Genomic DNA, 14,300 nt, shown 5'->3' with positions numbered 1-14,300 from the left:
AATTCACCCATTGTCTAAGAAGCTCCTATTGTCTGGAGAGTTCTTAATCATTAGCTGGAACAATGTCCCTCGAGTCCCACATTCCCCCCTTTTTCTTGTGACTATTGATTCCAATCATGGAATCTCAACCTTCTGTTCGTAAACTTTGGTACTGTTGTCTTAACATTAGAACTTGTACAGTACTGATACGTTCTCTAATAAATGCTATCAAGCGATTTAGAACACATGGTCCAAAAGTTAAAATCAACAATAAAACAATAAGAGGTCCCAACAGAGTAGAGATTAAGGTGGTAAACCAGGGGGACTTATCAAACCATGATTGAAACCATCCTTTTTCGTTTTCTCTCTCCCTTTGCCTTTTATCTAAGCGTTCCCTTAGTTTATCCATGGTTTTGGTAATGGTTCCTGAATGATCAATATAAAAGCAACATTCTTCTTTTAGAGCGGCGCATAATCCCCCTTCTTTAAGAAACAGCAAATCTAGGCCTCTTCTATTCTGCAACACCATTTCTGAAAGTGAGGTGAGTGATTTAGTTGAGTTATGGAACTTTCTAATGCTCGAAGGTTGATGTCTACAGCCTGTCTTAAACTTGCATAATACTGGGGTTGTTGTATGAGGGCTGTGGTTCCTGTTCCTATCCTGGCAGATATTCCTAGTCCTAGAAGGACAGCCAATGTGAGGGTTACAGGTTCTCTTTTGTTTTTTCTACATATTTATCTAAAAAGGATGAGTCTGAATGGTAGATAAGTCTAGGGACTAATTGCACTAACACACAAAAGTCAGCTGAAGTATTAAGAACCTCTAAAGAGACACAAGGGGTGAGCCCCGTGTTACATGCCCACCATCCATCTTGAGGAGGTACAAGATATCCTGAGCCTGAAGGGAGGCTAAAATCATGACAAAGGTTTCTATGGGACTGGGGAGGTGTTCCTATACAAGTACCATTTCCAGAAACTGAGGACAGGGTTAATTTACTGGTCCCTTCTTGCTTCCATCGACATTGGTCTGAGGAGGTAGAATTAGTATAGTTGGAGCTATATCCTATAGCATCATAATAAGGGGGAGGGGCAGCATAGCAAAGCCAACATGATTTTGTAGCCTCTGGGTTTGTAGCATTGAGAACCGTAAAGGCTGCCTGCACCAAAGAAAGCATCCTATCCTGAGGAGTCCCAGGCTTAACTGTGGGTTCTTTGGATCCAGAGGTTTCATTAGTCTCATTCTTTGTTGACGTAGCTGAAGGGGCCGGGGGAAGCAAAGGGGGGCCAAGTACGGGATTTGGGCCTATTGATATAGGAGCAGGAGTCTCAATCTTTAGCTTAAGGGTCATTAATATTCCTAAATCATATCCCCTCATGTAAAATCTAACACCCCAAGAATGACCATCTATCCATTTTTTATCTCTTTTTCCGGGATTACTAAAGGAAATTTTAAGGGGATGACACCATCCTGAACATTTACTCCGGTGTCCGGTATCCTCATTATGAGAATAATTAGCCGTTACAGTAATAAAATCCCAAGTTGAGGTGGGTTTCCAATTAGTATCCCCGGTAGTTTCACATCCCCAGCTTTTGCAATAAAAGTTTTCAGTTCCACCACAGTTATAATTCAGAGATCGAGGGCGGTGGAACCCGGGGCATACGTAGAAAGTGAGGATACCAAGCATCATTCTTTTGCCTGCATTTTTGCAACCCGGCCCAAACCAATCAGTTTCCGAAACTTTGGAAGGGGCAGTGTTCATATCATGAGAATCTTCTGTACCCCAATAAGGTGCTCCTATTGCCAATTTACAAACATCAGGAAAAAGATCTGGCCACCAGGTCCAGGGGGGTGCAGTATGACTAATGGACCAGGTTACATCTCCAGTCTGAGAAATTACCTGCCAAGTTAAACGTTGGGGGAGGTGAGGGCTAAAATCACTTACAGTCAGTAAAGGTAGTAAAACCAAAATTATAAGTCTTAGGTTCGTAGAAGCTTGAGTTTGAGCGGGTTGTCAGTCCTTTGGGCCCGCCATCCTGATGATGTCGTCGTTGGTGCAGCCTTCACATGTGAAGCATGGATCCAGGCAGCGATGCCGTCCACTTTTATGGCCGTTGGGGTGGTGAGGAGGACGGTGTATGGTCCTTTCCATCGAGGTTCCAACGTCTGGGTTCGATGCCGACGGACGTATACGGAGTCTCCGACTTGGAAAGGATGAGTTTCTCCCGGTGTTCCCGGTTGGTAGGCCTCGGCGAGTTGGGACCATATTTCTTTCTGGACCAATTGGAGTCCCAGTAGCCTAGCATATAAGTCAGTGTTATTTTGACAATCAGGTTTTATTTCTTTTCCTAAAGTGAGGAGGGGAGGCGGGGCACCATATAATATTTCAAAAGGAGTAAGATGGTATCGGGAAGGTGTATTTCTAACCCGGAATAGGGCCAAAGGAAGGAGCACCGTCCAATCGGTACCGCCAGTCTCCAAGGACAATTTAGTTAGGGTCTCTTTTAGAGTCCTATTCATTCTTTCTACCTGACCTGAACTTTGGGGTCTATAGGCACAATGTAATTTCCAATCAGTCCCCAAATATCTGGCCACATCCTGACTTACCTGGGCAACGAAGGCTGGACCATTATCAGACCCTATTACCTTTGGTGCTCCAAATCGAGGAAAAATTTCTTCTAAAATCTTCTTGGCTACTACAGCAGCTGTTTCTTTCTTTGTTGGGAAAGCCTCTATCCATCCTGAAAAAGTGTCTACAAAAACTAAAAGGTATTTATTACCGTACCTTCCAGGACGCACTTCGGTAAAGTCCACCTCCCAGTAAGTTCCTGGGCGGTCCCCCCTGAGTCTCTTTCCAGTTTCAAGTTTCCCTTTGTGAGTATTTACCTGTTGACATGGGATGCATTCCTGCACAATTTGTCCAGCTAATTTTGTCATTCCAGGGGTTTCGTACCCGGCTTTTTGTAACAAGGCTACCATCTTTTTAGTCCCCAAATGTGTCCATCTGTGCATCTGTTGTAACATGGATTCTGCTTGCTGAGGGGATAAAGTTCCTTTTGTTGTGGCCGGGATGATTTCTTCATCGCGGCCTGGTTTTTCAGGAACTTTATCTGACAGTCCTAGAATGACTTCTCCCGATGCTATTTCTCGGGCCACTTGGTCAGCCATATTATTTCCCCTAATTATTGGGGTATTGCCTTTTTGATGTCCAGGGCAGTGGATGATACTGACTTTAGTAGGAAGCATGAGAGCAGTCAACAAAGCCATGATTTCGTCTTTGTTTTTAATTTCTTTGCCACCTGAAGTTAGTAGCCCTCTCTGTTGGTAAATGGCACCGTGGATATGAGCGGTAGCAAACGCATATCTACTGTCTGTGTAGATGTTTACTTTTTTATTCTCTGCCATCTCTAATGCCCTCGTCAGGGCAATTAATTCAGCTCGTTGGGCTGAGGTCCCTTGTGGTAGCGCCGCTGCCCATATGACTTGTTTTCCGTCTACCACGGCTGCCCCAGTTCGACGCTTACCTTCCTCCAGGAAACTGCTCCCATCCGTGAACCAGGTGAAATCAGCATCAGGGAGGGGCAGGTCCATCAGATCTGGCCTACTGCCGTGTGCTGCGGCCAGTACTTCCTGACAATCATGTATGATGGTGGAGCCTTCCAAGTCAGGATCAGGTAGCAAGGTGGCTGGATTGAGTCCTGTGGCTGGAGCAAACTTGATGCGATCTGAGTTTAGCAACAGGGTTTGGTAATGGGTCATCCTGGCATTAGTTAGCCACCTATCCGGTGGTTGACGGACTACATTTTCCAGGGCATGAGGAGCTGTTATCGTTAGATTTTGTCCTAAAGTTAGTTTGTCAGCATCTTTGACTAGAACGGCCACTGCAGCGATTATCTTTAAACAGGTGGGCCATCCTGATGCCACAGGGTCCAATTTTTTTGACAAATAAGCAACTGGGCGATTCCAGGGACCCAATTTCTGAGTCAATACTCCTTTTGCAATGCCCTTATTTTCGGCCACATATAAATGAAAAGGTTTGGTTACATCTGGCAGTCCTAGGGCTGGAGCTGAAAGTAAAGCTCGTTTGATTTGGTCAAAAGCCCGTTGTTCCTTATCACCCCAAACGAAAGGAGTGCTGTTTTTGGTTAGGGGGTACAATGGGGCCGCCAGCTCAGCAAACCCTGGAATCCATAGTCTACAGAATCTGGCCGTCCCCAAAAATTCTCTAACCTGCCTGGCGCTTTTGGGAGCCGGAATTTGGGCCACCGTATCCTTTCTGCTCTCCGTGAGCCATCTTTGTCCCCCTTTTAATAGATACCCCAGGTAACTGACCTGTTGTTGGCATATTTGTGCTTTCTTGGCTGAGGCTCTATATCCCAGGGTTCCAAGTTCCGTTAACAGTTTTTCAGTACCCTTGATACAATCTTCTTGGGTCTCAGCAGCTAATAAAATATCATCAACGTATTGGAGTAATGTTACCTGGGGATTTGATTCTCTATATAATGCCAAATCCTGATGGAGGGCTTCATCAAAGATGGTCGGGGAGTTCTTAAATCCCTGAGGTAGCCGTGTCCATGTCAGCTGACCAGACATTCCCGATGTTGGATCTTTCCATTCGAAGGCAAAGTAGGGTTGGCTCAGGGGAGAGAGTCTTAAACAGAAAAAAGCATCTTTAAGGTCCAAAACAGTATACCACATATATTGAGGTGGAAGAGTGCTCAGGAGGTTGTAAGGGTTTGGAACTGTGGGGTGGAGGTCTGCCACCCGTTTGTTTACCTCTCGTAGATCCTGCACCGGCCGATAATCATTTGTTCCTGGTTTCTTTACCGGCAGGAGAGGGGTGTTCCATGCTGATTGACATCTTATTAAGATGCCCAAGTCTAGTAGCCTCTGTATATGGGGACGGATACCGTCTTTGGCTTCTCTACTCATGGGGTATTGACGGACCGTTATTGGGGTGGCAGTTGCCTTGAGTTCCACTAGCACCAGGGGCCGATTTTTGGCCATCCCCATACCGGCAGTTTCTGCCCAGGCTTGAGGGAACCGAGTTACCCAATCTGTAACATTAACTCGTGGGGATGAAGGCTGCTCGTATAATTTATATTCATCTCCTAATTTCATAGTCAATATTTGAAGTAACCTTCCTTTATTATCAGTTATGGTGGGACCTTCTGGCTGAAAGTGGATTTGAGCCCCTACTTTGGAGAGTAAATCTCTTCCCAGCAAAGGATAGGGGCATTCCGGAATAATAAAAAATGAATGGGTTACTCGTCCAATCCCAAGATCTACTGTCCTTCGTGTGGTCCATGAATATTGTTTATTCCCAGTGGCTCCTTGTACCCATGACCTTTTAGCTGAGATAGGGCCTTTTGAGTGGAGAAGGACGGAGTGCTGGGCTCCGGTATCCACCAAAAATTGAACAGGTTCCCCCTCCACTTTAAGAGTTACCCGGGGCTCGGGGAGAGGGTTCGAGCCCTGACTTTCCTAGTCTTCTTCTTCCAATGTTAAGATTTTGTTTCTGGTTGGCCTTCCTCCACTCTTTTTCTTAGGGTATTCTCTCGCCCAATGTCCTTTTTCTTTACAGTAGGCACATTGGTCCTTGTCTAATGGCCGCCTTCTGTCTGCCGTTCGCCCTTTCTGCCTATTCCTATCCCCTATATTTCTTCCTCCAACCACAGTGGCCAGTATCTTATTTAAATTCCTCTCCTGTCTCTTATCCCGTCTTATTTCACGGGCTTCCTGCTCTTTCTGCTTTCTTTCTTCCTTCTCTTCCTCTGTTTCTCTTTTGTTATATACTTTATCTGCCTCTTTTACTAACTCCTGAAGCGAAAATCCCTGCAAGCCATCTAGCCTCTGTAATTTCTTCTTAATATCAGGGGCCGCTTGATCTATGAAAGCCATTGCTATAGTAGCCCTATGTTCCTCCGAAGTTGGATCATAAGGGGTAAAGCGTCTAAAGGCTTCCATTAAACGTTCCAGGAACACAGTTGGAGATTCCTGGGGCCCCTGAGTGACTTCCCTTACCTTAGCCAAATTAGTGGGCCGTCTGGCCGCTCCATGGAGACCCGCCACCAGAGCCTGGCGATACATTTTCAGGCGCTCCCTACCTTCCGGGGCATTGAAATCCCAGTTTGGCCTGACGAGTGGGAAACCAGCATCAATCTCGTTAGGCAGCTGGGTAGGTTGCCCATTGGCGCCTAATACATTTTTTTTCTGGCTTCTAAAAGAACCCGTTGCCTCTCCTCAGTCGTTAGGAGAGTCTGAAGCAGCTGCTGACAATCATCCCATGTGGGCTGGTGGGAGAAAACAAGAGATTCTATTAAAGCGGTAAGGGCCTGTGGATTTTCGGGAAAAGTTGGGTTATGCATTTTCCAATTATAAAGATCTGCAGAGGAAAAGGGCCAATATTGGAGAGGTCTATTCCCTTGGCCGTCGGGGGGGCCATATTCTCTAAGAGGTAGGGCAGTGGAGTCCGGGGAGATAGCCCTCCGGCTCCTAGTGCCTGCTGAGGGACCCCTTTCTTCTTCCATCATGGATGGTTCCCTTGGTGCCGAGGGCAGTGGAGCTGGGGTTCCTCTAGGTGGTAGGGGATTTGGGGCCGGAGGATAAGGGGGTGGGGAATCCAAAAGAAGCAAATCTGACTGCGGGTCAGGATAAATCGCCTTCGGTGGATCCGGGGCGTCGGGTAGCTTCTCCGTGTTGGGGTTTTTCTTTAAGGCTAATATCTCCGACGCTGCTGATGTGTGCGCGGACGTACCTGTTGAGGAAACAAAGGGCCGGACCCACGGAGGTGGGGAGAGAATTAAATCTTCCCAGACCAAGACATATGGTACTTGGTCTGGATGTCCGTGGGGATCTATATTAAATATCTTAGACTTCAGCAGCTTAATCTTGTCTAATAAAAAGGATCCTTCGGGGGGCCATCCTATCTGAAATGTTGGCCATTCAGAGGCACACAAAGTCTGCCACTTTCCTTTCTTTACCTCTACCGAAAAATTATGGGCTCTGGCCCGAACTTCGGTCCAATGGCTTAGGGTAAGGGAAAGAAGAGTCGTCATAGTTTGTCCCATTGTCGTCCGTCAGAGAAGAAGAATAGACCACAATACAGAAACAGTTAAAAACTCCACGAAACACATATACGCATGGGCCACCGCGAGCTCGCTTCAAAACCGAAACCTCTTCAGATGGCAGTTATCACCAAGGGAACTGCCGAAACCGAGTGAAGGGGAGACAGAGTTTGCCTCTCCTTCCAGATGAGCCACCAGGGCGTCCCCTAGGGCTCATGGACGCCGGCTATTAGCACGTCTGCCTAGCCAGAGGTCTGATACAGATTCCATAATAAGCCGATTCTTACGGCTTTCCTCCGATAATGGCCCACAAAGAACAAGGGACAAACAGACAATCAAGCTCGAGCTTACCTGGTACCTCCAACTCCCGATGTTCTTGTGGTCCGGGGCGAGTGGAATCCCGGACGAGCCCCCAAATGTTAGACCTGCGCGGTCTCCTAGGAGTTTCGACTCGCCCAGGAAACAACAAGAGTCGGAAGCCGATGCAAAACGCAAAAGGTTTATTGAAGGCCGGTGCACCGGGGTTCCTTGGTCCTCACGTAGGAGGTCGAAGAAGGAACCCTTTTGGGCGCGAATATGTCAGTTTTATAGGTTCCCACTTCCCCGTATGTAAATTATAGATTTGGTTGTGTTCTCCTGCTGATTGGTCCCGGCTTAGGCTCGGACCAGAGAGGGAACTTGTCCCCAGCTGCCTGATTGGTCTTTGACAGACACCTTTTTTACATTTTGTTATCTCCCTCCTTCTCCCCAGCTGCCTGATTGGTCTTTGACAGACACCTTTTTTACATTTTGTTATCTCCCTCCTTCTCGGAAGGGGGCCGGACATCCTGGAAATTCACCCATTGTCTAAGAAGCTCCTATTGTCTGGAGAGTTCTTAATCATTAGCTGGAACAATGTCCCTCGAGTCCCACAGTGGCACAGGTTTGATCCCTGGTCAGGGAACTAAGATCCCACTTGCCACACAGCACGGCCAAAAAATATGAAAAAAAGAAAAAAGAAGAAGAAGAAAAAGAAAATCAGTATTTACTTAATGGTTGTAGTGGGGTTCTTCTGTAGGACAGCTACACATCACAAGGAATAATCATCAGAAAATCCACTAGGTCCTTAGTTGCCTAAGGGCATCCTGTAGCTAGAAGGAGCAAATGTCCCTTGTTGATCAGAGCTGAATATTCAGTCTCTCACTTCACTAGCAAAAGTTCTATTCAAACCACATGTCAACTTAGTTATTTTTTTCAATTTAAACCAAATTTCACAAAAAATCTGCCACCTATATTTCCCTGTGCCTCCTGCCCAGATCCCCCTAAGTCCCTGCTTAGGAAATGCACCTGTGCCCCTTAAGACTCCAAGTCTTAAGTGAAAACGGCTCTAATAAAAATTTTTTGGATCATCACTTAAAAGTAATGATTCCAGATATCAGGAGAATTCATCAGAACACCTGATGTGTACCAAGAAACCATTGGATTTCAATGGGCCTGTGCTGGTACTGAGTGCTAGTTTGGGGAAGACTCCAGGTATCCTCTGGTGGGTATCTCTGATATTCTGCCAGCTACACAATGCTAATGGTGGCAAAAATTAATCAACAGCCAAACTAAGAAACAAATGGAAAATTTTATTCAAGCCAACCTGACAATTATAACCCCAGAGACAGTCTTTCAGAAAGCTCTGAGGACTGTCCGTCCTCAGAGGTCAAAGCACAGTTATATAAGTTTTTGAGAAAAAAGGTTATACAATAAATCATGTATTGACAGTTTACATGATCCAGATCTCAAGTATTGGGTCATCATGACCCCTTACAAGATTAAGAAGGAGGGTATCAATCTTGAGAAAGAACAGAGCTGGAGGAATCACACTCCCTGACTTTAGACTATACAGACTACAAAGATTCAGTAATCAAAACAGTATGGTATTGGCACAAAAGCAGACACATAGATCAATCAAACAGAACAGAAAGCCAGAAACAAACACAAATACTTATAGTCAATTAATCTATGACAAAGGAAGTAAGAATATACAATGGAGAAAAGACTGTCTCTTCAATAAATGGTGCTGGGAAAATTGGACAGCTACATGTAAAAGAATAAAATTAGAACATTCTCTAACACTATATACAAAAATAAACTCAAAATGGATTAAAGACCTAAATGTAAGACCTGATACTATAAAACTACTAGAGGAAAACATAGGCAGGACACTCTTTGATATAAATCATAGCAATATTTTTTTTGGATCTGTTCCCTAAAACAAAGGAAATAAAAGCAAAAATAAACAAAAGGGACCTAATTAAACTTAAAAGCTTTTTGCACAGCAAAGGAAACTGCTGACAAAACAAAAGGACAACATACTGAATGGGAGAAAACATTTGCAAATGATGTGACCAATAAGGAGTTAATATCCAAAATATATAAACAGCTCATACAACTCAACATCAAAAAAAAAACCCAAACAGCCCAATTTAAAAATGAGCAGAAGACCTGATAGACTTTTTTCCAAAGAAGATGTACAGATGGCCAGCAGGCACATGAAAATATGTTCAACCTCATTAACTGAGAAATGCAAATTAAAACCACCTCAGATATCACCTCACATCTGTTAGAATGGCTATCATCGAAAAGAACACAAATAAGAAATGCTGGCAAGAAAATGGAACCCTAGTACAGTGTTGGTGGGAAAGTAAATTGGTGCAGCCACTAGGGAAAACAATATGGAGGTTTCTCAAAAAACTTAAAATCAAACTATCATATGACCCACCAATTCCACTACAGGGTATCTATCCAAAAAATAAAAACAAATCAAAAAGATATATGCATCCCAATGTTCATTGCAGCATTATTTACAATTGCCAAGGTATGGAAGCAACCTAAGTGTCCATCAACAGATGAATGGATAAAAAAGATGTGGTATATATATACAATGGAATACTACTCAGTCATTAAAAAGAACAAAATTTTGCCTTTTGTAACAACATGGATGGACTTGAAGGGTATTATACTAAGTGAAATAAGTCAGATAGAGAAAGACTTATACCACAAATATCACTGCATGATACCACTTATATGTGGAATCTAAAGAATACAATAAACTAGTGAATAGTTTTTAAAAAGGGACTTCCCTGGTGGTCCAGTGATTAAAACTTCCCCTTCCAATGCAGGGGGTGAGTGTTCGATCTCTGGTCAGAGAGCTAAGATCCCACATGCCTCGTGGTCAAAAAACCAAAACATAAAACAGAAGCAATATTGTGACAAATTCAATAAAGACTTTAAAAAAAAAAGAGGAAGACTCACAGATAGGGAACAAAACAGTGGTTACCAGCAGGAAGAAGGAAGTGGGGGAGGAGCAAGATAGGGGTAGGGGATTAAGAGGTACAAACTCCTATGTATAAAACAAATAAGGTATAAGGATATATTGTACAGCACAGGGAATATAGCCTATACTTTATAATAACTATAAATGGAGTATAAATTTTAAAAATGTGAATCACTATGTTGTGCATCAAAACTTATATAATATTGTACATCAACTATACCTCCAAAAAGTATTTTAAAAGATTTTTTAAACTACTGAAGAAAAAGAAGGAAGGTTATCTCCTAAGGAAGTCTAGTTAATGCAATGTACAATACACAGCAAAGAGGAGAGAGAAGGCCCCAACAGGCAGAGAAAAAATATTGTTTAACTTTTTTATTCTCTTGTCATAAAATACAAATTTTATTTCATCACCCCAAACTGGAAAACACATAAATGTCCATCAATAATAGAGGAGATAAATTTCTACAATGGAATACTATAGTGCATCAATTAAAAAAACCAAAGTACTGATACATGAAATAACATGGGATGAATCTTACAGATGTATATTAAATGAAAAAAAGCCAGAATTACTGTGTGCTTCCATTTATATTAATTTCAAGAAGTTCAAAAAACTGAAACGAACCTTTTAGGATTGGAATCTTAATAGTGGTTATTTTTGGTGTTATGGGTTGAATTGTGTCCCCTAAAAAGATATGTTGAAGTCTTAACTCCAGCACCTGTGAATGTGACCTTATTTGGAAATGGGGTCTTTAAAGATGTAATCAAGTAGGATGAGATCATACTGGATTAGGGTGGACCCTAATTCAGTGACTGATGTCCTTATAAGAAGTGGAAAATTTGGACACAGAGACATAGAGACAAAGAGAAAGAATGCCATGTGATGAGGAAGGCAGAGATTGGAGTGATACAGCTGTAGGATAAAGACCTTCAAGGATTGCTGGAAACCAGCAGAAGCTAGGAGAGAGACATAGAACAGATTCTCCTTAAGAGCCTCTAGAACAGAGAAAGAATAAATTTCTATTTTTTAAGCCACCTAATTTGTGGTAATCTGTTATGGCAGCTCTAGAAAACTAATATGCTATGGGGGGATATAAACTAGGAGAGAACTTGAAGGAAACTTCTGGGGTACTAAAAATGTTTTGTATCTTGATCTGGGTAGTGGTTATGATATATATATATGTAAAAATCCATTGGACTACACTTTTATATGCACTTAAATTTATACCTAATTTAAAATTAAATAAATAAGAAATTAACAGAAAAAAATGCATAAAGTAAAATGAGGTTTCTGAAAGATATCTTTTATATGCCTCTAGACCTAAACATTCTTGAAAAGAGCTTTTGTTTTAGTAGAGAACACAAATCATAAAGGGAGCCACAGAATGACATCACTGTGGTGGGGCAAGAGTACTTCAGGTCCAGACCCTCAGCTCTGCTGATCCAGAAGCTTCATCTGGTAATAAATCCTGAGGTGACACAGCACAGAGATATGTCTCATTCTAATTTTTTCAGTCAGGGTCCAGTTGCAGAAAACAGCAACGAGGAACTATTTTAAACATAAAACAATATAAACCAGGGAATTAGGTGCTTACAAAAAACCCTTTGGAATGCCTGGAGAAGCTGACTCTAGTCTACTCTCCAGAGATGATTTCTAGATAGAACAGAATCACAAAACTAGCCCACCCGAGGAGTTTCAGCCTCTGCAACAGGCAGGAAGGTGGAGAATCAGAGGCTGTGTCTAAAACACAATGTAGAAGCTCCAATTCACAGATCAGGAAGTCACTGCTGCCACAAATGGTGATTCTGAGCTCACTCCATGCCTGCCAGGTATTCCATGCCTTGTCTCTTGCTACCAGCAAAGCTAGAAACTGGACACTGATGTCCTTATAAGAATAAAACATCATTCTTTCTTTCTTTCTTTCTTTCTTTCTTTCTTTCTTTCTTTCTTTCCTTCCTTCCTTCCTTCCTTCCTTCATTCCTTCTTTCTTTCTTTCCTTCCTTCCTTCCTTCCTTCCTTCCTTCCTTCCTTCCTTCCTTCTTTCTTTCTTTCTTTCTTTCTTTCTTTCTTTCCTTCCTTCCTTCCTTCCTTCCTTCCTTCCTTCCTTCCTTCCTTCCTTTCCTTCCTTCCTTCCTTCCTTCCTTCCTTCCTTCCTTCTTTCTTTCTTTCTTTCTTTCTTTCTTTCTTTCTTTCTTTCTTTCTTTCTTTCTTTCTTTCTTTCTTTCTTTCTTTCTTTCTTTCTTTCTTTCTTTCTTTCTTTCCTTCCTTCCTTCCTTTAGACAATGAATCATCCCAAATTAAGGAGGTGGTCTCAGAGAGCAAGATTTATGATTTTTTCCCCTTTACCACTTTTTGTGAGGGTGTATGTGTATGTTTCTGTGTAAGATTTTGTCTGTATAGCTTTGCTTCCAACACTTGTCCTAAGGTTCTATCCGTCCCTTTTTATTTTTCTAAAAAATTATTTTTCAATTCAATCACTTTATTATACTTTATTTTATTTTACTGTATCTTCTTTCTGTCTGTCTTTTTTTCCTTCCTTCCCTCCGTCCTTCCTTCCTTCCTCCCTCCCTCCCTCCTTTCTTTCCTTCTTGCCTTCTTTCTTTCTTTCTTTCTTTCTTTCTTTCTTCATACTTCTACTAATTCTCTCTACTTTTTCTCCCTTTTATTCTGAGCCGTGTGGATGAAAGGCTCTTGGTGCTCCAGCCAGCAGTCAGGGCTCTGCCTCTGAGGTAGGAGAGCCACCTTCAGGACACTGGTCAACAAGAGACCTCCCAGCTCCACATAATATCAAATGGCGAAAATCTCCCAGAGACGTCCATCTTAACACCAGCACCCAGCTTCACTCAACAACCAGCAAGCTACAGTCCTGGACAACCTATGCCAAACAACTAGCAAAACAGGAACACAACCCCACCCATTAGCAGAGAGGCTGCCTAAAATCATAATAAGGTCACAGACACCCCAAAACACACCACCAGACGTGAACCTGCCCACTAGAGAGACAAGATCCAGCCTCATCCACCACAACACAGGCACTAGTCCTCTCCACCAGGAAGCCTACACAACCCACTGAACCAACCTGAGCCACTGGAGACAGACATCAAAAACAGGAGGAACTACGAACCTGTAGCCTGCAAAAAGGAGACCCCAAACACAGTAAGATAAGCAAAATGAGAAGACAGAAAAACACACAGCAGATAAAGGAGCAAGATAAAAATGCACCAGACCTAACAAATGAAGAGGAAATAGCCAGTCTACCTGAAAAAGAATTCAGAATAATGATAGTAAGGATGATCAAAAATCTTGGGAATAGAATGGACAAAATGCAAGAAACAGTTAACAAGGACCTAGAAGAAATAAAGATGAAACAAGCAATGATGAACAACACAATAAATGAAATTAAAAGTACTCTAGATGGGATCAAGAGCAGAATAACTGAGGCAGAAGAACAGATAAGTGACCTGGAAGATAAAATAGTGGAAATAACTACAGCAGAGCAAAATAAAGAAAAAAGAATGAAAAGAACTGAGGACAGTCTCAGAGACCTCTGGGACAACATTAAACACACCAACATTCGAATTCTAGGGGTTCCAGAAGAAGAAGAGAAAAAGAAAGGCACTGAGAAAATATTTGAAGAGATTATAGTTGAAAACTTCCCTAATATGGGAAAGGAAATAGTTAATCAAGTCCAAGATGCACAGAGAGCCCTATACCAGATAAATCCAAGGAGAAATACGCCAAGACACATATTAATCAAACTGTCAAAAATTAAATACAAAGAAAGCATATTAAAAGCAGCAAGGGAAAAACAACAAATAACACACAAGGGAATCCCCATAAGGTTAACAGCTGATCTCTCAGCAGAAACCCTACAAGCCAGAAGGGAGTGGCAGGACATACTGAAAGTGATGAAGGAGAAAAACCTGCAACCAAGACTACTCTACCCAGCAA

This window comes from Leucopleurus acutus, assembly GCF_964270905.1.
Source record: "Leucopleurus acutus genome assembly, chromosome: 8".
NCBI lineage: Eukaryota > Metazoa > Chordata > Mammalia > Artiodactyla > Delphinidae > Leucopleurus > Leucopleurus acutus.
The sequence above is the reverse complement of the archived record's forward strand: the minus strand, read 5'-3'. Positions refer to the sequence as shown.